This window comes from Piliocolobus tephrosceles, unplaced genomic scaffold (genome assembly GCF_002776525.5).
Source record: "Piliocolobus tephrosceles isolate RC106 unplaced genomic scaffold, ASM277652v3 unscaffolded_77, whole genome shotgun sequence".
Taxonomy (NCBI): domain Eukaryota; kingdom Metazoa; phylum Chordata; class Mammalia; order Primates; family Cercopithecidae; genus Piliocolobus; species Piliocolobus tephrosceles.
In genome coordinates, this window is record NW_022335051.1 from 55,636 (window position 1) to 80,703 (window position 25,068).

Here is a 25,068-nt window from a genome sequence, read left to right on the forward strand (position 1 = left end):
CGTGTTTGTGTGGCAAACCGGGCCAGCCTCGACAGGGAGTGAGTAGAAGACTTTCACAGCTGCTGTTCAACTCCTCAGATGAGCTAAAGTCCCACATACCAACAAATTCATAGAAACGCTGTCATGCTGCAGCACTTAGCAGGGTCTGTGAGCCAGTTTCCACGTAGTTAAGCTGGCAGTGTCTGAACTGGAAGGTTAGAGGTAACTGGTTCTCCCAGGACATCCTTCTGACCTCAGCCATAGGGTCTTGACAGAAACGGACAGATGAGTGTAAAAGCCCATTGGCTTTATCATAACGGATGCCACTGAGTGTGACAAGACCTCCTTAAACAACGCTGCCTACAAATTAGCATTCCATGGCTTTACACCCCGAAATGACGCCGCCTACCCCCTCCCAGAGCACAGTCTTTCCTTAAGGACTCTCTCCTCCCTCTCTTCGAGGGCTCCAGTAAGGCAAGGATGGTGCATCAGTTCTGATTTGAAATATACGCTTTGGAAAAATAGAATATATATACACACACACACACAAAATATATATAATACATATAAATATATGTAATATATAAACTCTATAAACATATTATATAAAAAATATATTACTATATATAATATGTACTATATAAAAATATATTACTATATATAATATGTACTATACAAAATATATATTATATAATATATACTATATGTAAAATATATAGTATATATTATATATATATACTATATATAGTATATATAATATATAATATATTATATATAAAATATATTGGCCATGTTGGCCAGGATGGTCTCCCACTCCTAACCTCAGGTGATCCACCCACCTCGGCCTCCCAAAGTCCTGGGATTACAGGCATGGGCCACCATGCCTGGCCAAGTGTCGTTTTATAGCTCCAATATATATTATATATATACTGTATATAATATAATACATAAAAACCTGCTCAAAATAAACTGAATGGAAAAGGGGTTTGAGACTGTCAGGGCAGAGTCTGTCGGGCATCAGTCCTGCTTGGGCTGCAGCTGCCGCTTCCAGGCCTCGTTCAAGTAAACCAGTCGTTTGTAGTTGATAATGAGAAGAAGGAAGTTCAGCACGTACGTGACGACGCAGATGATGCAGAACTCCTTCAGCACAAAGTACAGAATGTAGGCCAGGTACAGGGACCCCATGACCGACATGATGGAGGATGTCATGAGGATCAAAGCCGCCACGGCGCTTGCTGTCATGCCTGTAAGAGAAGAGACGTGGGCTCAGTCAGGCCTTGGCGCTGGAGAGAGGCTTTCTGAGTGACAAGGACTAACACTGGGTGACTTGCTGCAGTGTTTGAATACTGATCTTCCTGCCAAACTCTGAAAATTGAGAACAGAAATACTGGTCTGTTTCATTAAAATTATACAGGTGGACTCTGCAGATCAAATGCTAGCTTTTCAGGGTTTTGAGATGGGGTTTCACTGTATTGCCCAGGCTGGAGTGCAGTGATACAATCTCACCTCACTGTAACGTCTACCTCCCGGGTTTAAGCAATTCTCCTGCCTCAGCCTCCCAAGTAGCCAGGATTACAGGCATGTGCCACCATACCTGGCTAATTTTTTGTTGGCCTGGCTGGTCTCCAACTCCTGACCTCAGGTGATCCTCCCACCTCAGCCTCCCAAAGTGCTGGGATTACAGGCGTGGGCCACCATGCCTGGCCAAATGCCAGTTTTATAGCTGCAATGTTTTTGATTTCTCAGTCTTTCAGGTGAAATATCACTAATTTCACAAACTAACCTAGTTGAAAATATGCACACGAAGCAAACATGCAGTCTCACAATCACATTAAGCAATGAAGCTGACTTGTAACATCAACAGCCCTAAGACACCAAATGAATAAAGGGACATGAGGACAGCAGCCTTTTCCTAAACCGAGCTGCACACATTTGGTGAGAACCTTCTCTGGTTTTCACTACAGCCTCCCCATCTGTGGAAATTAAAATTTGCTTTTCCATGTTTAGATCAAATTGATTAAAAATCCACAATGAGAGGTGACTACATCAACAAGCTGCTGAGGAGAGGAAAAGAAACTCTTGCTCAACATTTCAGGAAGGGCTCACCCTGGTGGATAAGGGAAACCACAGCTCATTGGCTGTATGTGGGCCAAACCCGATCAAGAAAAATGGTGGACATGTGTGCTAAACCCAGGCTCTCAGTACAAAAAGGCACCTAAAGCCAGGTGCAGTGGCTCATGCCTGTAATCTCAGCACTTTGGGAGGCTGAGGCAGGCAGATCATTTGAGGTCAGGAGTTCGAGACAAGCCTGGTCAATATGGTTAAACCCCCCTCTACTAAAAAATACCAAAAAAAAAAAAAAAAAAAAATTGGCATGGTATTGCACGCTTGCAACCCCAGCTACAAGGGAGGCTGAGGCATGAGAATTACTTGAACCCAGGAGGTGGAGGTTGCAGTGAGATGAGATTGCACCACTGCACTCCAGCCTGGGCAACAGAGTAAGACTCTGTCTCATTTGAAAAAAAAGGGGGGGGGGCACCTGAATTCTGGACTCTATCTTCACATGTATTATTTTTAGTTTCCTGTGGCCAAATGCACATGGAGAATATGTGCATTTATTTTCAAGGACAGAGAAGGCAGAGCATGTTAAATGGCCCTCCTACCCAATGACTCATGGATAAGGATAACAGAAACAGGAACAAAATAACAGGTGGGAGCAGGTTTAAAGAAGTCAATTAAAGAGCTGAAATCCCGGTGCCTGTTGGCAAAAAGAAAAGCAACAAGAAGACGCCTATGGGGTGGCTGGGCCACAGCCACGGGACTAGATGCTTTCATAGGGCACTTCAAGACTAAGGTGCTGCTGAATTACTGCAGGGACTAGCAAATCTGGCCAGCTACCTGCTTTAGCAAATAAAGTTTTATTGGCACGCAGCCATGCTCATTCATTTATGTAATGTCTGTGACTGCTTTCACGCTAGAAGGCAGAGTTGAATGGCTGCAGCAACTGGCAAAGTCAATTTTCTGCCAGGCCCTTTACTAAAAAAGTTTGCTGACTTTACCTATGCTAAACAACAAACGTTTCAAAATTAATGCGGTCACTCTTTTATCTAAGAAAGTTAATTTCAAAATGATACGGGCAAGTTATTTCTTCCTCCATGCCTCTCTTTTCTCAACTGTAAAATTGGGATAACAATCATGCTTACTTCCCAAGACTGCTAAATGAGCTGAGATAATGCAGGGTTAAAGCACTTAGAATAGCGTATAAATACCAGCTCTCCGTTAAATACTACCGTAATGCAACTAGGTACTTGTGGCTCAGGGTAAAATTTCCAGTGGAATTTAAAATGTGCTGTAACTAAATAAATGATGGTACAATTATGCAATGGATTATTCTGCAGCTGTAAAAAAGAATGAAGACATTTAATAAACTGATATGGAAAAATCACCATGATATATCCATCAAACAAAAAAAGAACATGCAAGTTGTAGGATAGAACAGTGGGTATAGCATCTGCCTTTTATATTTTAAAAAGGAGGAAAATTAAGATTGTGTATGTGTACTTTCTCGTATATGCAAAAAGAAACTCTAAAACAATAACAAGCTACCAGTCCGGGCTGAGGAGCAGTGGAAACCATGGAAAAAGAGAAGGGGTGGGCCAGATTTTTCTTTGTGTAACATTTTATATATATATTTTTTTTTCTGAAGGAGCCTCGCTCTGTCACCCAGGCTGGAGTGCAATGGCGTGACGTTAGCTCACTGCAACCTCTGCCTCCTGGGTTCAAGCAATTCTCCTGCCTCAGCCTCCCAAGTAGCTGGTATTACAGGTGTGCGTCACCACGCTCGGCTGGTTTTTGTATTTTTAGTGGAGATGGGGTTTCACTGTGTTGGCCAGGCTGGTCTTGAACTCCTCACCTCATGATCCACCCATGTTGGCCTCCAATATGCTGGAATTATAGGCATGAGTCACTGCATCCTGTCCTTTTAAAGAACTTTTGAACCATGTGAATGGATTACCTATGAAAAAATTAAATTAAAAATGTATCTCAAACAGCTTAGAAGTGAGTACAGATGTTGTGCTCTGGAAACTGTTGGGTTAGTTCAAATGTGCCTCCCACAAAGACACCAACATTAAAAAGCATATGAAGCATCTAAATGCAAGTCAAAAAATGTGAATGAAAAAACACATATGATACATATGATTTAAAATATGTATATACCATGGCATTAAATTAATGGTAAAACAAAAATTTGGTTGTTGCACTTCTATCTTCAAAAGTTAATCTAGTTAAAGGCTTTTCTTAGGTTCTTTGCCTTTAAGGGAAAATGCCTTGCATTTGGGCCTATACTTCATATTCTTCTCTAAAAATCCAGCAAAACGGAAATATGCAGAATACAGAGTGAAATTTCTCCCTCCTCCCAACCAGCAGACCCTTTTCTATGCATTTACATGCATGTATACAAACATGTTTGTCCTATACTTATTATATCATAATTTGCATTTTCACTAAATAGTGTCTTTATCTTTCTAGGATGTAAATATAGATCTCCTTTTTCCTTTAATAGCTACATAGTATTTCATAGTATTTTCTAATTTATTCAACCATTATCTACTTCTAAGCTAACTCCTTTTTTTTTTTTTTTTTTTTTGCTATTTCACACTGTACTGCTATGAATATCTATGTGCAGACATCTTGGTACTTCTGCAAGATAAATACTTAGATATGGAACTGGGCAAACTCGACAGAACTACTGAGAATGATTTAGATTTACAATTTGCCTCATAACAAATCAATTTCAGATAGAAGAGTTACAGGTATTTTTAATGAACCAAATCAAAAGAACTGACAGGTAATGGAATATTAACAATTAAAATACAAAAGCATTGGTATGCAACAAGATCTTTAAAAAAGAAGAAAAATAAAATGCAAAGGTAACAATGGATGGATTTAACTCTAAAAGTATAAAAATACAATACAAATTCATAACACTAACAAAATAGGATAAAGAATGCATAAAATGTTTGTAACATATATAAAAATGTACTATTATTGGGATCACAATAAGTAAATGAGCAATAAAAGGAAATTAAAAAGAGTAAAATTTAAGGTAATAGGTACTAATATGTAACTATTAGCAATTTTTCTAATTATTGTCATTACATGATTAATGTAATGATTATCATTACAATAAAGAAGATTATCATTACAATAAAAAAGAAATTTTACAAAACACGTTTTAAAAATAAAGATGGCTGGAGCTTCAGGGAAACCAAAGAACTGAGGGAGAAGCAACTTGGTAACACCAATAAAAATTTAAAATATCTGTGTTTTTTGATCCTATGCCTGGAAATATATTTTGTGGAGATAATTCAAAGAAGGAAGGAGCAGGAGGTCTGTAAACAAAGTTTATCACTGCAGCATTATTTAGAAGTAAAAGGTGTGAAACCTAGATGTTAACAATAACACTTAGGATAAATGACACTATGTTGAAACAGAGTTCATATTAAATTATTGTTAGTTTTTGAGACAGGGTCTTTCTCTGTCACCCAGGCTAGAGTGCAGTGGTGTGATCTCGGTTCCCTGCAGCCTCCATATCTTGGACTCAAGGGATTCTCTCACCTTAGCCTTTCAAGTAACTGGGACTACAGGTGTGTGTTGCCACACCCAGCTAATTTGTGTATATTCTGTAGAGACGGAGTCTCGCCATGTTGCCCAGGCTTGTCTTGAGCTCCTGGGCTGAAGTGATCTGCCTTTCTCAGCCTCCCAAAGTGCTAGGATTACAGATGTGAGCCACCACACCGGGTCCCAAATTATTATTATTATTGTTTATTTTTATGAGATGGAGTTTTGCTCTTGTTGCCCAGACTGGAGTGCAATGGCATGATCTCAGCTCACTACAACCTCTGTCTCCGGGTTCAAGTGATTCTCCGGCCTCAGCCTCCCAAGTAGCTGGGATTACAGGCATGTGCCACCATGCCCAGCTAATTTTGTATTTGTAGGGAAAAGAAAGAGAGATCAGACTGTTATTGTGTCTATGTAGAAAAGGAAGACATAAGAAACTTCATTTCAAACTGTACCCTGAACAATTGTTTTGTCCTGAGATGTCATTAATCTGTGACTTTGCCCCAACCTTGAGCTCACAGAAACATGTGTTGTATGGAATCAAGGTTTAAGGGATCTAGGGCTGTGCAGGATGTGCCTTGTTAACAAAATGTTTACAGGCAGTATGCTTGGTAAAAGTCATCTCCATTCTCCAGTCTTGATAAACCAGGGGCACAATGCACTGTGGAAAGCCACAGGGACCTCTGCCCTGAACAGCCAGGTATTGTCCAAGGTTTCTCCCCATGTGATAGTCTGAAATATGGCCTCGTGGGATGGGAAAGACCTGACTGTCCCCCAGCCCGACACCTGTGAAGGGTCTGTGCTGAGGAGGATTATTAAAAGAGGAAGGCCTCTTCCAGCTGAAATAAGAGGAAGGCCTCTGTCTCCTGCCTGCTCCTGGAAACAGAATGTCTCGGTATAAAACTTGATTGTACATTTGTTCAATTCTGAGATAGGAGAAAAACTGCCCTGTGGCAGGAGGTGAGACATGTTGGCAGCTGCTTTTTTATTCTTTACTCCACTGAGATGTTTGGGTGGACAGAAGCATAAATCTGGCCTACGTGCACATCCAGGCATAGTACATTCCCTTGAACTTATTTGTGATGGAGATTCCTTTGCTCACAGCTGACCTTCTCCCCACTATCACCCCGCTTTCCTGCCACATTCCTCTTGCTGAGATAGTGAAAATAGTAATCAATAAATACTAAGGGAACTCAGAGACTGATGCTGGTGCAGGTCCTCTGTATGCTGAGTGCCGGTCCCCTGGGCCCACTTTTCTTTCTCTATACTTTGTCTCTGTCTTATTTGTTTTCTCAATCTCTTGTCCCATCTGACAAGAAATACAGGTGTGGAGGGGCAGGCCACCCCTTCATCTGGCGCCCAACATGGGGCCTTTAGGGTGAAGGTATGCTAAGAATGTAAACATTGAGGACAGCCGACCAGAGATTCCCAAGTATGTCCACGGTCAGCGTTGTGGTAAGCTTGTGCACTCAGAGGAACCCAGGGTAACAATGGGACAAACTAAACTGAAAGTAAATATGCCCCTTATCTCAGCTTCATTAAAATTATCTTAAGAAGAGGGGGAGTTGGAGCTTCTACAGAAAATTTAATTATGCTATTTCAAACAATAGAACAATTCTGCCCATGGTTTCCAGAACAGGGTACTTTAGATCTAAAAGACTGGGAAAAAATTGGCAAAAAATTAAAACAAACAAGTAGCAAAGGTAAAATCATCCCACTTACAGTATGGAATGATTGGGCCATTATTAAAGCAACTTTAAAACCGTTTCAAATAGAAGAAGATAGCGTTTCAGTTTCTGATGCCCCTGAAAGCTCTGTAATAGATTGTAAAGAAGAGGCAGGAACAGAATCCCAGAAAGGAATGGAAAATTCACATTGTAAATATGTAGCAGAGTCTATAATGGCTCGGTCAACACAAAGTGTTGACTACAATCAATTACAGGAGATAATCTATCCTAAAACATTAAAATTTGGGGGGAAAAGGTCCAAAATCATCAGGGCCATTGGGACTAAAACCACAATGGCCACCTCCTCCTCAGCTGAGTGAGTGCTGGGGGAAGGAACCTGAAACTAGGCTCCCTACGACTTGGCTGGTGGTGCCCATTATTGCCCAACCTACAGTTCACTACGGTGAGGGAACAATTCAGACTCGCCCTGTAGCGTCCTGTCTGGGTCATGCAGTGGTCGCTCCCTAAGAAAAAGTTGGGGGCGCTACATAAAATAGTCAAAAGCTATTTTAAAAAGGAAACGTTTCACCCACTTTTCTCTCCTTAGAATTCTCCAGTGTTTGTAATTCAAAAAAATCCAGCAGATGGCGCATGCTGACCGACTTAAGAGCTGTTAATGCTATCATTCAACCCATGGGGGCTCTGCAACCTGGATTGCCCTCTTTGCCCATGATCCCCAAAGATTGGCCTTTAATTATAATTGATCTAAAGGTTTGCTTTTTTACCATTCCTCTGGCAAAACAGGATTTTGAAAAATTTGCTTTTACTATACCAGCCATAAAAAATAAAGAACCAGCCACCAGGTTTCAGTGAAAAGTGTTGCCTCAGGAAGTGCTTAATATTCCGACTATTTGTCAGACTTTTCTAGCTCAAGCTCTTCAACCAGTTAGAGACAAATTTTCAGACTGTTATTCATTATGTTGATAAAATTTTGTGTGCTACAAAAACAAGAGACAAATTAATTGACTGTTACACATTTCTACAGACAGAGGTTACAAATACAGGACTGACAATATTATCTGATAAGATTCAGACCCCTACTCCCTTTCATTATTTGGAGATACAGATAAAGGAAAGGAAAATTAAACCACAAAAAATAAAAATAAAAATAAAAAACACATTAAAAAATTGAATGACTTTCAAAAATTACTAGGAGATATTAATTGGATTTGGTCAACTCTAGGCATCCCTACTTATGCCATGTCAAATTTGTTCTCTATCTTGAGAGGGGATCCAACATTACATAGTAAAATAACATTAACTCCAGAGGCAACTAAAAAAATTAAATTAGTTAAAAAAAATTATGTCAGCACAAGTAAATAAAATAGATCACTTAGCCCCATTCCAACTTTTGATTTTTGCTACTACACATTCTCCAACAGACATTATTGTTCAAAATACAGATCTTGTGGAGTGGTCATTCCTTCCTCACAGTACAATTAAGATTTTACATTGTATTTAGATCAAATGGCTACATTAATTGGTCAGGCAAGCTTACAAATAGTAAAATTGTATGGAAGTGACCAGATAAAATCATTGTTCCTTTAAGCAAGGAACAGGTTAAACAAGCCTTTATCAATTCTGATACTTGACAGATTGATCTTACTAATTTTGTGGAAATTATTGATAATCATTACCCAAAAACAAAAATCTTCCAGTTTTTAAAATTGACTACTTGAGTTTTACATAAAATTACCAGACATAAACCTTTAAAAAATGCTCTGATGGTGTTTACTGATGGTTCTAGCAATGGAAAAGTGGCTTACACCAAGCCAAAAGAACTAGTCATTGAAATTCAATATCACTCAACTGAAAGGGCAGAGTTGGTTGCTGTCATTTCAGTGTTACAAGATTTTAATCAGCCTATTAACAGTGTATCAGATTCTGATATGTAGTACAGGCTACAAAGGATATTGAGACAGCCCTAATCAAATATAGTATGGATGATCAGTTAAACCAGCTGTCTGATTTGTTACAACAAACTGTAAAAAAAGAAATTTCCCATTTTATATTATTGATATTCGAGCACATACTAATTTACCAGGGCCTTTAACTAAAACAAACAAGCTGACATGCTAGTATCATCTGCCTTCATAAAAGCACAAGAACTTCATGCTTAACTCATGTAAATACAACAGGACTAAAAAATATATTTGATATCACATAGAAACAGGCAAAAAATATTGTACAATATTGCACTCAGTGTCAAGTCCTACACCTGCCCACTCAAGAGGCAGGAGTTAATCCCAGAGGTCTATGTCCTAATACGTTATGGCAAATGGATGTCACACATGTACCTTCATTTGAAAAATTGTCATTTGTCCATGTGACAGTTGATACTTATTCACATTTTGTATGAACAACCTGCTAGACAAAAAAACAAAGTACTTCCTATGTTAAAAAACATTTATTATCTTGTTTTACTATCATAGAAGTTCCAAAAAAAATTTAAAACAGATAATGGGCCAGGATACTGTAGTAAAACATTTCAAAAATTCTTAAGTCAGTGAAAAATTACACATACAACAGGAATCCCTTAAAATTCCCAAGGACAGGCCATAATTAAAAGAACTAATAGAACACTCAAAGCTCAATTAGTTAAACAAACAAAAAAATAGGAATATAACACTCCCCAAATAAAACTTAATCTAGCACTCTATACTTTAAATTTTTAAACATTGACAAGAATCAGACCACTACTTCTACAAAACAACATTTTACTGGAAAAAAAAAAACTGATTTGGTGAAAAACCAACAAAAATAAGACATAAAAAATGAAAAAGGCAATAAATAACATGGGGAAGAGGATTTACTTGTGTTTCACTGGAAAAAAATCAGCTTCCTGTGTGAATACTCACTAGACATTTATCTACAATAAACCCATTGAAGATGAAAAAAAAAAAAAAAACACCTCCGCAAAAACTAAAAACCCACAATCAAGCATCATCGACTTGCCAAGTAAACAAAATAGCAATATCAAAAAAACAGATAAAGTTGCCATCCACCAAAAAAGTGGAACCACCGACCTGGGGTCAACTAAAGAAGCTGACACAGTTAGCTAAAAAAAAAGCCTAAAAAAAACAAGGGTAACACAAACTCCAGAAAATATACTGCTTACAGCTTTGATAATTGTATCAACGGTGGTAAGGCTCCCCATGTCTGCAGAAACAGCTGCAGCTAATTATACTTACTGGGCCTATGTGCATTTCCTGCCCTTAATTCGGGCAGTCACATGGATAAATAATCCTATTAAAATATATATTAATAATAGTGCATGGGTACCAGGCCCCACAGATGATTGTTGCCCTGCCCAACCTTAAAAAAAAATATAAATATTTCCGTTGGGTATTATTATCCTGCTACTTGCCTAGAAAAGGCACCAGGATGCTTAATGCCCAAACAACCCAAAATTGGTGGGTAGAAATACATACTGTCAGTGCCACCAGGAGATTTACTTATCACATGGTAAGTGAAATGTCACTTGAGCCACAAATAAATAATTTACAGGACTCTTCTTATCAAAGATCATTAAAATTTAGGCCTAAAGGGAAGCCTTGCCCCAAAGAAATTCCCAAAAAATCAAAAGACCCAAAAGTCTTAGTTTCGAAAAAATGTGTGACTGATACTACGGTGGTGTTATAAAACAACAAATTCAAAACTATCATAAACTGGGCCCTTTGAGGGCAATTATATTATAATTGTAAGGGCCAGACTCACTCATATTCACAGGCCCCATCCGTCTGGCCCATTAATCTGACCTATAAGAGTGATTTAACTAAAAGGGAAGACCAGGTTTATAAAAGGTCAAAATCACCCTATCCATAAAAATGCGGTAAAAAGAGAATTTCATCACTTCAACCAAAGTTAGTTAGTCCTGTTACTAGTCCTAAACATCCAAAATTATAAAAACTTACTGTGGCTTTGCACCACAGGAAATCAAGCTATAAAAACAAAAAAATCATAAGCCATATTATGCTATCAACCTAAATTCCAATCTAACAATTCCTTTACAAAGTTGTGTAAAACCCCCTTATATACTAGTTGTAAAAAACATAGTTATTAAACCAGATTCCCAAGCTATAACCTGCGAAAATTTTAGATTGTTTACTTGCATTGATTCAACTTTTAATTGGCAGCACTGTATTCTACTAGTGAGGGCAAGGGAGGGCGTGTGGATCCCTGTGTCCGTAGACTGACCATAAGAGGCTTCCCCATCCGTTTATATTTTAACAAAAGTATTAAAAAAAAGTTCTAACTAGATCCAGAAGATTCATTTTTACTTTAATTACAGAGATTATGGGTCTTATCGCAGTCACAGCTACTGCTGCGGCTGCTGGAATTGCTTTACACTCCTCTGTTCAAACTGCTAAATATTTAAATAATTGACAAAAGAATTCCTCAAGATAGTAGAATTCTCAGACCCAAATAGATCAAAAATTGGCAAACCAAATTAATCATCTAAGACAAACTGTCATTTAAATGAGAGATAGGCTCATGAGCTTGAAATATCCTTTTCAGTTACACTGTGACTGAAATACGTCAAATTTTTGTATTACACCCCGAGCCTATGATGAGTCTGAACATCACTAGGACACGGTTAAATGCCATCTACAAAAAAGAAAAAATAATCTTACTTTAAATATTTCAAAATTAAAAAACAAATTTTTTAAGGCATCAAAAGCCCATTTACATTTGGTACCAAAAACTGAGACAATTGTAAAAGCTGCTCATGGCCTCACAGACCTTAATCCCATCACTTGGGTTAAAACTATCAAAAGTTCCACTATTGTAAATTTTGTATTAATCCTTGTATGCCTGTTCTGTCTGTTTTAGTCCACAGGTGCATCCAACAACTCCAAAAAGACAACAACCAGCAAAAACGGGCCATAATGACGATGGCGATTTTGTCAAAAACAAAAGGGGGATACGTAGGGAAAAGAAACAGAGATCGGACTATTACTGTGTCTGTGTAGAAAAGGAAGACATAAGAAACTCCATTTTGACCTGTACCCTGAACAATTGCTTTGCCCGAGATGCTGTTAATCTGTAATTTTGCCCCAACCTTGAGCTCACAGAAACATGTGTTGTATGGAATCAAGGTTTAAGGGATGTAGGGCTGTGCAGGATTTGCCTTGTTAACAAAATGTTTACAGGCAGTATGCTTGGTAAAAGTCATCTCCATTCTCCAGTCTTGATAAACCAGGGGCACAATGCACTGCGGAGAGCCGCAGGGACCTCTGCCCTGGACAGCCAGGTATTGTCCAAGGTTTTTCCCCATGTGATAGTCTGAAATATGGCCTCGTGGGATGAGAAAGGCCTGACCATCCCCCAGCCTGACACCCGTGAAGGGTCTGTGCTGAGGAGGATTAATAAAAGAGGAAAACCTCTTGCAGTTGAAATAAGAGGGAGGCCTCTGTCTCCTGCCTGCCCCAGGGAATGGAATGTCTCGGTATAAAACTTGATTGTACATTTGTTCAATTCTGAGATAGGAGGAAAACCACTCTGTGGCAGGAGGCGGGACATGTTGGCAGCAATGCTGCTTTGTTATTCTTTACTCCACTGAGATGTTTGGGTGGAAGAAAGTATAAATCTTGCCTATGTACACATCCAGACATCCCACTATCACCCTGCTCTCCGGCCACATTCCTCTTACTAAAATATTAATAATCAATAAATACTAAGAAAACTCAGAGACTGGTGCTGGTGTGGGTCTTCCATATGCTAAATGCCGGTCCCCTGGGCCCACTTTGTTTTCTCTATACTTTGTCTCTGTGTTTTATTTCTTTTCTCAGTCTTTCGTCTCACCTGATGAGAAATACCCACAGGTGTGGAGGGGCAGGCCACCCTTTCAGTATTTTTAGTACAGACGGGTTTTCTTTATGTTGGTCAGGCTGGTCTCAAACTCCCAACCTCAGGTGATCCGCCCACCTCAGCCTCGCAAAGTGCTGGGATTACAGGCATGAGCCACCACGCCCAGCCCTAAAATTATCTTTAAAAGCAGAAGACTGTAGGAATAGTGGATATGTAAAGGTGATGGGATTATGAATATGGTTTCTCATTAATGTCCCCTCAATATATGATATTTTTACAAGGCTACAGAGTCTATAAAATAGAAAACACATTTACAGGGAAGATGGGAGTGATAATTTCCTGGAATGGGACTGGTTTTTCTGGACATCATGAGATACTGCTGTCCATGATTAAACAGCAATTGACATAAATTCAACATTAATATAATAAAAATCTTAGCGAATCAAGTTTTCACAATACAAAAATGTTGTACATGCTAGTGGTTCTATAAATAACACATGCTTTTATTTAACATCAAGACACTTCAGCGCAAAGACACAAAGTACTAAACGGAATATAACGAACTTATTTTTGTATTGATAAATACTTACCAAGTAATAACTGTAGTATATAAAATATAAGTCCTAAGACACTGTTTGGCTGGTTTAATACACCATCCTTTCCAAAAATGGAATCCAAAAGACCAAATTTTCAACCCCATCTGTAAAATAAGGAAAACCTTGAGAACATTATCCAATTCTAAAATCAACCAAGTTGTCAAATGTCTTAAATGTCCTGTGTTGAGGGAGTGATTTACCCCAAAGAGGGAGGCCAATCACTAGATTTCTGATTAAAAATAATCATCTAAAATGAACATATCTAAAAGTGCCTGTATACCCATCTGAATCTCTCAGTTGCCAATTTCTATATATTCTCTTTTCCAAAAGGTAGGGCAAAGTATTCATTTTCCAGTGGCATTAGTATTTGCAGAAGGAGACTTCACTCTGCTTAAGCCAGGGTCTCTTAACAGTGGACCACTGACATTTTGGGCTACATAATTCTTTGTGTTGTGGGGTGTTCTGTGCATTACATAACAGTACCCCTGGGCTCCACCCACTAGATGCTGCCAGTACTCCACCCCAGGTTTGACTACCAAAAACGCAGTCACAGCCATTGCCAAACGTCCCCTGGGACACAACTGTCCCCATTTGAAAGCCATAGATGTAAGTTGTGCTATTTATTCACTCAAATAATATAGATTGAAACGTTGTTTCTTCACAAATTTCACAAAGATATGCATTAAGAAATATACTGGGAATGTATTTTTTAAATGTAGGGCCAGGCATGGTGGCTCACACCTGTAATCCCAGCACTTTGGGAGGCCGAAGTGAGCAGATCACGAGGTCAAGAGTTCGGGACCAGGTTGGCCAACATGGTGAAACCCCTGTCTCTACTCAAAATACAAAAAATTAGCTGGGCATGGTGGCGTGCACCTGTAATCCCAGCTACTTGGGAGGCTGAGGCAGAAGAATCACTTGGACCAGGGAGGCAGAAGTGGCAGTGAGCCGAGATTGCACCACTGCACTCCAGCCTGAAAGAGCAAACCTCCATTTCAAAAAAAGAATGCAGGACAATATCAGAAACTATAGATCTTTCCTGGAATCCTATCTCAGAAGTTAAAAACCTGATATATTGTATACCCTATCAGGTTTTATTTGGAATTTAACTTTAAATCTTGGATTTGACTTAACATTTTTAAAACCTGATTTTCTTTTTTTAAATTGTTAATACTTATTTGACAAAACTTGATACAAATATCAAATTAACATTCATTTTGAATAAAAAAACCTTTAAAGATAATGTTAACTCTGGATGGAACAAGAGTGCTTCTTAAATACTAAAAAACATAACCAGTTATGGTGTTAAGTCAGTAGAGAAACACTCTAAATGAAATCTAAAGTTTGGTTCTGAAGACAAACTGCCCCAAAGCAAGGATAAATCAGTGATTCTTCACTGGCCATATACTTTAATGGCACTCAATGCCCAAGATAGAGAATGAAACCCCTGCATAACAGTGATGTTGGGAGAGAAGAATCACCCCGATTTTACAAACCAATGAAAGCCATGAAGTTTTTCTTTTTCTTTTTCTTTTTTTTTTTTTTTTTTGAGACAGAGTGGCATGGTCTCGGCTCACTGCAAGCTCCGCCTCCCAGGTTCACGCCATTCTCCTGCCTCAGCCTCCAGAGTAGTAGCTGGGATTACAGGCACCCAACACCATGTCCAGCTAATTTTTTGTATTTTTTTTAGTAGAGACGTGGTTTCACCATGTTAGCCAGGATGGTCTCGATCTCCTGACCTCATGATCCGCCCACCTCAGCCTCCCAAAGAGCTGGGATTACAGGCATGAGCCACTGCGCCCAGCTGCCATGAAGATTTTTATTGTACAATTATACAACCCTTTTTTTTTTTAAATATTTTTTTGTAGAGTTGGGGCTTTGCTGTGTACCAAGGCTGGTCTCCAAGTACTGGGCTCAAGCAATCCTTCCACCTTGGCCTCCCAAAGTGCTGGGATTACAGGCTGAGCTATCACACCCAGCCATACATTTCAAAGAACGTAAAATAATTTCCATTATATTCATGCATTCTTTCACTCATCTAAATACTCATTGAGCATGTACTGTGTGCATGTGCTGGGGATGCAGAAGTGAACCAGCCAGACAAGGTGCTGCCCTTGTGGACCTTAAATTCTATTTAGGGAAGAAATAAACAGGTAAACAAATGCCAGGTTACCTGCAGAAGTGGACACACCTGGTGACAGATACACAGGAAAATTAGAAGGGGAACCTCTATATCAGTGCTTCTGAAATTTTAAAAGCGCAATCACTTTGGGGTCTGGTTAAAATGTAAGCTTTTCCTTCAGTGCATCTGTGGTGAGGCCTAAGATTCTGCATTTCCAGAGAAAACAACCCAAAATGAAAAGCTTGCAGGGGATACTGACGCTTCTGGTCTGAAGACCACATTTGGAGACCACAGCTGTGGGAAGAGAAGGGGTGCAGGAAGCTCCTCTAGCTCGATGGTCAGGAAGGACTTTTTTCAGGAATTAAGTTTTAAATGAGATCCTGAGTGATGGTAAGCAGTCAGTCTCATGAGCAATGGCAAGTCAAAGGCCTTGAGGTAGGAATGAGCTGTGGGTGTGCCAAGGAAGGCCATCGAGCCTGGGGCATGGTGATTGAGGAGAGTGACAGGAGAACTAGGTGCGAGTCCAATCATTTACATTATTTAGGGCCTGTGTGTAGGCCGTGCCAAAGAGTTTGAATTTTATTCTAATTGCAATGAAAGATGTTTAGTAGCTTTCAATCCGGAGAGTGAGATAAGCTTATTTATGATCACTCTTTGATGTTGCATAAAAACAAACTGCTGGGGGCCGGAGTACAGACAGGGGGAAACTACATGCAATCGAACCTCTGAGCGCTACTCATCCCAGGCAGGAATTCAAATTTCAATCACTGCCTTTGGCAACAGCAATAAGTGGCATACTGCCAAAATGATCATGGCTAAACAGAATTTTTATATATTCAAAGCATTGGTCTATGCCTGATTATTCATGTAAGATCACATGGGTTTTTCCTTGAAAACAATGCCATAATCCACAAATGAATATATTATCAGAGTTATACATGCATAAGGTTTCAAAATAAAAGAACATCAAAGCCTTCTAATACAGAGACGTTCCCGCCTCTAGCCCTCCCCAAGCTCAGTTCTCATCCCCAGAGGCATCCACTTTGATGTCCGTTAACTGTTTTCACTCTTATTTACCTCCACATTTCTAAATATGCTTACATTGCTATTTCTTTTTTTTTTTTTTTTGTGACAGTCTCACTCTGTCGTCCAGGCTGTAGTGCAGTGGTGCGATCTCAGCTCAATGTAACCTTCGCTTCCTGGGTTCAAGCGATTCTCCTGCCTCAGCCTTTTGAGTAGCTGGGATTACTGGCACCCGCCACCACACCCAGCTAATTTTTGTATTTTCAGTAGAGATGGGGTTTTACCATGTTGGCCAGGCTGGTCTTGAACTCCTGACCTCAGGTCATCTGTACACCTTGGCCTCCCAAAGTGCTAGGATTGCAGGCATAAGCCACCATATCCGGCCCTAAATATTATCTTTTGACTTTCTAATACAGTAAGCCGGAATGTAGCTTTTTTTTTTTTTTTTTTTTTTTTTTTGAGATGGCGTCTCACTCTGTCAATCATGTTGGAGTGCAGTGGTGCGATCTGGGCTCATTGCAACCTCCACTTCCCAGTCTCAAGCAATCTTCCTCCTCAGAACCTTGAGTAGCTGGGACCACAGGCATCCATCACCATGGCTGGCTAATTTTTGTATTTTTGGTAGAGATGTGATTTTACTATGTTGCCCAGGCTGGTCTCAAACTCCTCAGCTCTGGTGATCCATCTGCCTTGGCCTCCCCAAATGCTGGGATTACAGGTATGAGTTACTGTGGCCGGCCAAATACTACTTTAAAAAAAAAAAAAAAGTTACTATGTAATAGAAAACTTCAAATGCATATACACAAAGTGAACAGAAGAGTGTAATAAACACCCATGTATCATTTTGCTATGGTAAAGAGAAAAGGTATTATAAAAACAAAACACACACACACAAAAAAAAAAACAAAAAAAACCCCATGTACCCATCACCTAGCTTCAATAATTATGCCTTTCTTGTTTCATCTCCACCTCTACATTCTCATCACTTGAGAATTACTTTCAGTTCTTTTACTTATTTTTAGTTTTTGAGACGGAGTCTCGCTCTGTCTCCCAGGCCAGAATGTAGTGGCACTTTCTCAGCTCACTGCAACCTCTGCCTCCCTGAGTTCAAGCGATTATCCTGTCTCAGCCTCCTGGGTAGCTGGGATTACAGGTGCCTGCCATCACGCCAGGCTAATTTTTTGTATTTTTGGTAGAGCCTGGTTTCATCATGTTGCCCAGGCTGGTCTTGAACTCCTGAGCTCAGGAGATCCACCTGCCTTGGCCTCCCCAAGTGCTGGGATTACTGGCGTGTTACTGTGCCCAGCTAAAATTTTTTAAAATTTATTTTATACCAAAAACTTCAAATGCATATACACAAAGTGAGCAGAAGAGTGTAATAAACCGCCATGTATCGTTTTGCTATGGTAAAGAGAAAAGCCAAATAAAAACAAAACAAATAGACAAAATAAAACAAAAAAAACCCCACATACCCATTACCCAGCTTTAATAATTAAGGCTTTCTTGTTTCATCTTCACCTCTATGTACTCATCCCTTGAGAGTTACTTTTAGTTCTTTTATTTATTTTTATATTTATTCTTTGAGATGAAGTCTTGCTCTGTCGCCCAGGCTGGAGTGCAATGACGCGATCTCGGCTCACTGCAACCTCTGCCTCCTGGATTCAAGTGATTCTCCTGTCTCAGCCTCCCGAGTAGCTGGGACCACAGGCATATTCCACCACACCTGGCTAATTGTTTATATTTTGTAGACCTCAAGTGATCTGCTCACTCCAACCTCCCAAAGTGCTGGGATTACAGGCACAAGCCACTGTCCCCAGCCACAAGTAAGTTAAACTTCTGATTACCTTTATTTACTGATTCGTTATTGATATTTTATAAATCATTTGCTTTTTTCTTTGTTGTTTAAATTTTTGTTACTAATAAGTATGCCATTATCTTGCTTTTACCACTTTATTTTAAGAATACCAACATTTATTCGTTAAAACAATAATCTTAAAATTCATATTTATTTATTTATTTTTGAGACAGAGTTTCATTCTTGTTACCCAGGCTGGAGTGCAATGGCACAATCTTGGCTCACTGCAACCTCTGCCTCCTGGGTTCAAGGGATTCTCCTCCCTCAGCCTCCTGAGGAGCTGGGATTACAGGTGCCTGCCACTACCCCTGCTAATTTTTTTGCATTTTTAGTAGAAGTGCGGTTTCACCGTGGTGACCAGGCTGGTCTCGAACTCCTGACCATTAAAAAGGAAGAATGGGCCTTGGAAAGCCTAAAAAGGTGGGAGAAACATTTATGAGACTTAGAAGGGTACATGTAAGATGTTCTGAGGAACTTAGTGGAAGATTTGTAAAACTGAGGCCGGGTACAGTGGCTCACACCTGTAATCCCAGCACTCTGGGAGGCCAAGGCAGGTGGATTGCCTGAGGTCAGGAGTTCGAGACCAGCCTGGCCAACATGGTGATACCCCGTCTCTACTAAAAGTACAAAAATTAGCAGGGTGTGGTGGTGTGTGCCTGTAGTCTCAGCTATTCTGGAGGGTGGGGCAGGAGGGTCTCTTGAGCCCCAGAGGTTGAGGCTTCAGTGAGAGTTAGGATCATGTCACTGTACTCCAGCCTGGCTGATACAGTGAGACACAGTGAGACCCTGTCTCAGAAAAAAAATTATAAAATGGTGTATTAATAAGTATGCTACTCTACTAGTAATGCTGTTAAATGACAAGTAGTCTGCAATTGCCTACAACCGCATTTTCACTGGAACTTAAAGTTAGAAAGGGTTAAGAATTCTGGTCAATATACACAATTGATCTACTAAATATAATATAATTATATAAATATAATACGGGTGACTGTGTGAAAAGTGTGCAAGGAAAATAGAATTTTTTTTTTTTTTTTTTTGAGCTGGAGTCTCACTCTGTCACCCAGGCTGGAGGGCAGTGGCGCGATCTAGGCTCACTGCAAGCTCCGCCTCCTGGGTTCACGCCATTCTCCTACCTCAGCCTCCTGAGTAGCTGGAACTGCAAGCGCCCACCACCACACCTGGCTAATTTTTTGGGTTTTTTTAAGCAGAGAAAGGGTTTCACCGTGTTAGCCCGGATGGTCTTGATCTCCTGACCTCGTGATCTGCCCACCTTGGCCTCCCAAAATGCTGGGATTACAGGTGTGAGCCACCGTGTCCGCCCGAGTATGTCTTTTATAAGCAAAGGTATAAGGAAATGTATAAGGCAATGTATTGGTATTGATGAGGAATCAGAGAGACCGAAGGGATTGAGGAGAATATTTATTATTTAGGTGCGTCGGCCCAGACAGCTTAACAACCAAAGGACTGAGCCCTGAATATAGAGTTAAGTGACCTTTTAAGCATTTTGTAGGCCAGGCACAGTGCCTCACGCCTGTAATCCTAGCACTTTGGGAGGCCAAGGCAGGTGGATCACCTGAGGTCAGGAGTTCAAGACAAGCCTGGCCAGGATGGTGAAACCCTGTCTCTACTAGAAATACAAAAATTAGCCAGGCATGGTGGCGGGCCCCTGTAATCCCAGCTGCTCAGGAGGCTGAGGCAGAGAATTGTTTGAACCCAGGAGGTGGAGGTTGCAGTGAGCTGAGATCACACCACTGCACTCCAGCCTGGGCCACAGAGTGAGACTCTGTCTCAAAAAAAATAAATAAAAAAGTATTTCATGGGGTAAGGGGAGATCTGTGCAGGGGAAGCATATTACAGAAGCAAGAAACAAGACAGTTAATTAATTGAGACATGCATTACATCATTTCTTACTTTTCAAGGAAAAACATGTTTTACGACTTGAGTTTCTCTGTCTAGTGACCTTGCAGCTGCACAGCTAGGGAATCAGGTTCTTCACAATGCCTGGGAAAGGAGGAGAGATAAGGCTCGCTAGCCACAGAAAAACAGGCAGCTAATTTTTAAAGGACTTCAGCTCTTTCTTTCTCAGGGGGAATTGGGTTTTCTTACATACAACTGAGTTTCTGCTTACACATTCTTTAATTTCTTTAAATTCCTGTTCCAGTACAACAGACATGTTTCCACTGATGGAAAAGAGATGGCTGGGCGCAGTGGCTCATGCTTGTAATTCTGGTACTTTGGGAGGCCAAGGTGGGTGGATCATGAGGTCAGAAATTCAAGATCAGACTGGCCAAGGTGGTAAAACCCTGTCTCTACTGAAAATAGAAAAATTAGCCAGGTATGGTGGCACGTGCCTGTAATCCCAACTACTCAAGAGGCTGAGTCACCAGAATTGCTAGAACCTGGGAGGCGGAGGTTGTAGTGAGATTGCATCACTGCACTCCAGCCTGGGCAACAAGAGCAAAACTGTGTCTCAAAAGAAAAAAAAAAAAAAAAACCTTAAAACAAAATCCCTCAGGGCTTTTCTTCAGGGAAAGCAGGAGAAAATTGTAACTCAGTTTTGCTATAATGTTCAGCTAATTTTGAAAAGAAAATAAAATCACAGAGCTAAAAAGATTGTTTCTGATGAATTTTGGTACAAAGCAGAATTATAGAGTATATGTTTGATTTTAAAACATTAAGAGGCAAATAACCACATATTCTATGATTTCATTTATTTAGCTAGTTCGAGGTGGAGTCGCACTCTGTCGCCTAGGCTGGAGTGTACTGGCACGATCTTGGCACACTGCAACCTCCGCCTCCTGGGTTCAAGTGATTCTTCTGCCTCAGCCTCCCAAGTAGCTGGTATTACAGGCGGGATCACCAAGCCTGGCTAATTTCTTGTATTTTGAGTAGATAAAAGGTTTTGCCATGTTGTCCCGGCTGGTCTACAAACTCCTGATCTCAAGTAATCCACCCGCCTCGGCCTCCCAAAGTGCTGGGATTATAGGCGTGAGCCATCGTGCCTGGCCTCTATGATTCCATTTATATCGCAAGCCAAAGAAAAGGACTGAGGTGCATCTAATTCATTTTAGTTGATTTTGCCAATGTGTGTGTCCAGGAAACACACACACACACACACACACCCCCCCACGCAAAAGTACAGGAAACATCTGCTATCTGTGCTTTTTCCAAAGAGGGTTTGGGGACTTCTATAAATAAAGGGAAAAGAGCGGGCAGTAGGGGAAAAAGCAAAGAAAGAGAAAAGAGAAGGTATATATCTAACAGAGTTGCATTCGAAAGCAGTTGCATTTGAATCTTTTGCTCAGTGTTTACTGAATCCACATTTTACATGTGGAAGGAGAGGGTAGAAGAATCACCTGAGCATTAATTTTGCACTTAGTGAATCTGCATTTTACATAAGATAAATAAACATAGAGTAGAGGAGGCAGCCAGACATGGATTTGTCTCAGGTGGGTGGAAGCGTGACTATCAGTTCTGTCCTTTGTCCATCACTTGTGAACATAAGTTATCCATAGACATTATCAGGGTGAAATTCAACAGAACTCTTTTTTTTTTTTTTCTGAGATGGAGTCTTGTTCTGTCGCCCAGGCTGGAGTGCAGTGGCATGATCTTGGTTCATTGCAACCTCTGTCTCCTGAGTTCAAGCAATTCTCCTGTCTCAGCCTCCCCATGTACCTGGGATTACAGGCACCCACCACCATACCTGGCTAGTGTTTATATTTTTAGTAGAGACAGGGTTTCACCTTGTTGGTCAGGCTGGTCTCGAATTCCTGACCTCAGGTGATCCACCTGCCTCAGTCTCCCAAAGTACTGGGATTATAGGCATGAGCCACTGCACCCAGCCTCAACAGAACTCTTTTAGGGTCAGTATCTTGAGGCACACAAGGAATTTTCTTGGAGCAAATTTGGAGGGAGATATGCAGACTTTTATCTTTGTAGCTATCTTTTTTTTTTTTTTTTTTTTTTTTCCTGAGAGGGAGTCTCGCTCTGTCGCCCAGGCTGGAGTGCAGTGGCGCTATCTCGGCTCACTGCAAGCTCCACCTCCCGAGTTCACGCCATTCTCCTGCCTCAGCCTCCTGAGTAACTGGGACAATGGGTGCCCACCACCATGCCCGGTTAATTTTGTTGTTGTTGTATTTTTTGTAGAGACAGGGTTTTACCGTGTTAGCCAGGATGGTTTTGATCTCCTGAACTCGTGATCTGCCTGCCTCGGCCTCCCAAAGTGCTGGGATTACAGGCATGAGCCACCGTGCCTGGCCTGTAGTTATCTCTTTATCAAAAAAAATAGGAGACAGGTTTGCGTGACCCAGTTCCCAGCTTGACTTTTCCCTGTAGCATAGCGAGTCTGAGGTCCTCGGATTTTATATTCCTTTTATAATAATATAAACATGAAATAATAATATATATTTGTAAGATCTGAAAACTACAGTGTAAAAGAAAGAACACACACAAAGAATACACACACACACACACGCAAACATATATACATACATACACGAACACACATATATGGTCTCTGCCCCTGTTTCCTGGATGCGCAGTTTCTGAAACCCTTGAAATCTGCAAAGTGGTAAGTGTCTTTGTGGATGCTAATGAGACGACTGATCTCTGGGGCCTCGTGAATAGCCTCAAAATGAGGACTGGTTGCCAGGGGAGTCAACCTCGTGATTAGGGGGGTGGAAATTTCAGCCCTCTGCCTCCAGATTTCCAGGGATAGGGAAGAGCTGAAGGTTGAGTTGATCATCAGTGACCAATGATGTAATCAATCATGTCTATGTGGCCATCGCGGTGGCTCATGTCTGAAATCCCAGCTCTGTGGGAGGCCAAGGCAGGAAGATTGCCTGAGGCCAGGAGTTTGAGACCAGCCTGGGCAACATAGTGAGAATCCATCTTTACAAATAAAACAATTAGCCAGGCATGGTAATGCTACTCAGGAGGTAGAGATGGGAGGATCACTTGAGTCCAGGAGATCGAGGCTACAGCAAGCTATGATTGCACCACTGCTTGCCAGCCTTGGTGACAGAGCTAGGCCCCTGTCTCAAAAACAAAAAAACAAAACAAAACAAAACAAAAAACAAACTAAAAACCAAATCATGCCTATGTCATGAAGTCTCCGTGAAACTCAGGACAGCAGCTGGGCGTGGTGGCTCATGCCTATACTCCCAGCACATTGGGAGGCCAAGGCGGGCAGATCACTTGAGGTCAGGAGTTTGGGACTAGCATGGGCAACATAGCAAGTCTCTGTCTCTATTTTTTGTTTTGTTTTGTTTTTGAGACGGAGTCTCGCTCTGTTGCTCAGGCTGGAGTGCAGTGGCACGATCCCAGCTCACTGTAAGCTCTGCCTCCTGGGTTCATGCCCTTTTCCTGCCTCAGCCTCCCGAGTAGCTGGGATTACAGGCTCCTGACACCATGCCCGGCTAATTTTTTTTTGTATTTTTAGTAGAGATGGAGTTTCACTGTGTTAGCCAGGATAGTCTCGATCTCCTGACCTCGTGATCTGCCCGCCTTGGCCTCCCAAAGTGCTGGGATTACAGGTGTGAGCCACCGCGCCTGGCCTATTTTTTTTTTATGTTTTTGTTTGTTTGTTTGTTCTTTAAAAGATAAAGTAAACATGGGGCAGAGGAAGCAGTCAGATACGCATTTGTCTCACGTGAGCAGAGGGATGACCTTGGGGTCTATCCTTTGTCCTGCAAGGATAAGCTATCAATTTACATTTTCAGGGTGAAATTCAACAGAACTGTTCTAAGGTCAAAATCTTGAGGTCCACAAGGAATTTCCTCATGGGCGAATCGTGAGGGAGGCATGTAGCTTTTAAAAAAAAAAATCTTTGTAGGTCGGGTGAGGTAGCTCACGCCTGTAATCCCAGAACTTTGGGAGGCCGAGGCAGGGGGATCATGAGGTCGGGAGATCGAGACCATCTTGGCTAACATGGTGAAACCCCGTCTTTACTGAAAATACATAAAATGAGCCAGGCGTGGTGGCGGGTGCTTGTAGTCCCAGCTACTCGGCAGGCTGAGGCAGAATGGCATGAACCCAGGAGGCGGAGCTTGCAGTGAGCCGAGATCACGCCACTGCACTCCAGCCTGGGTGACAGAGCGAGACTCCTTCTCAAAAAAAAAAAAAAAAACTTTGTAGTTATCTATTTAGGGACAAAATTGGAGAGGCAGGTTTGAATGATCCAGTTTCCAGCTTGACTTTTGCCTTTGGCTTAGTGAGTTGGTGGTCCTGAGATTTATTTTCCTTTCACAGTCATTATTCAGGGAAGAGGGTAGGGTCTTGATATTCAAAATTTCTTGGGTTGTATTACACTTGTTCCTTCAAATGATAAAAGGT

General features: G+C 40.8%; 1 pseudogene; it reads right to left on the reverse strand.

Annotated features, from left to right (window-relative positions):
• Window positions 1-996: 996 nt before the first annotated feature.
• On the reverse strand, window positions 997-15,761 carry LOC111530444 (annotated as a pseudogene).
• Between the last annotated feature and the right edge of the window lie 9,307 nt (window positions 15,762-25,068).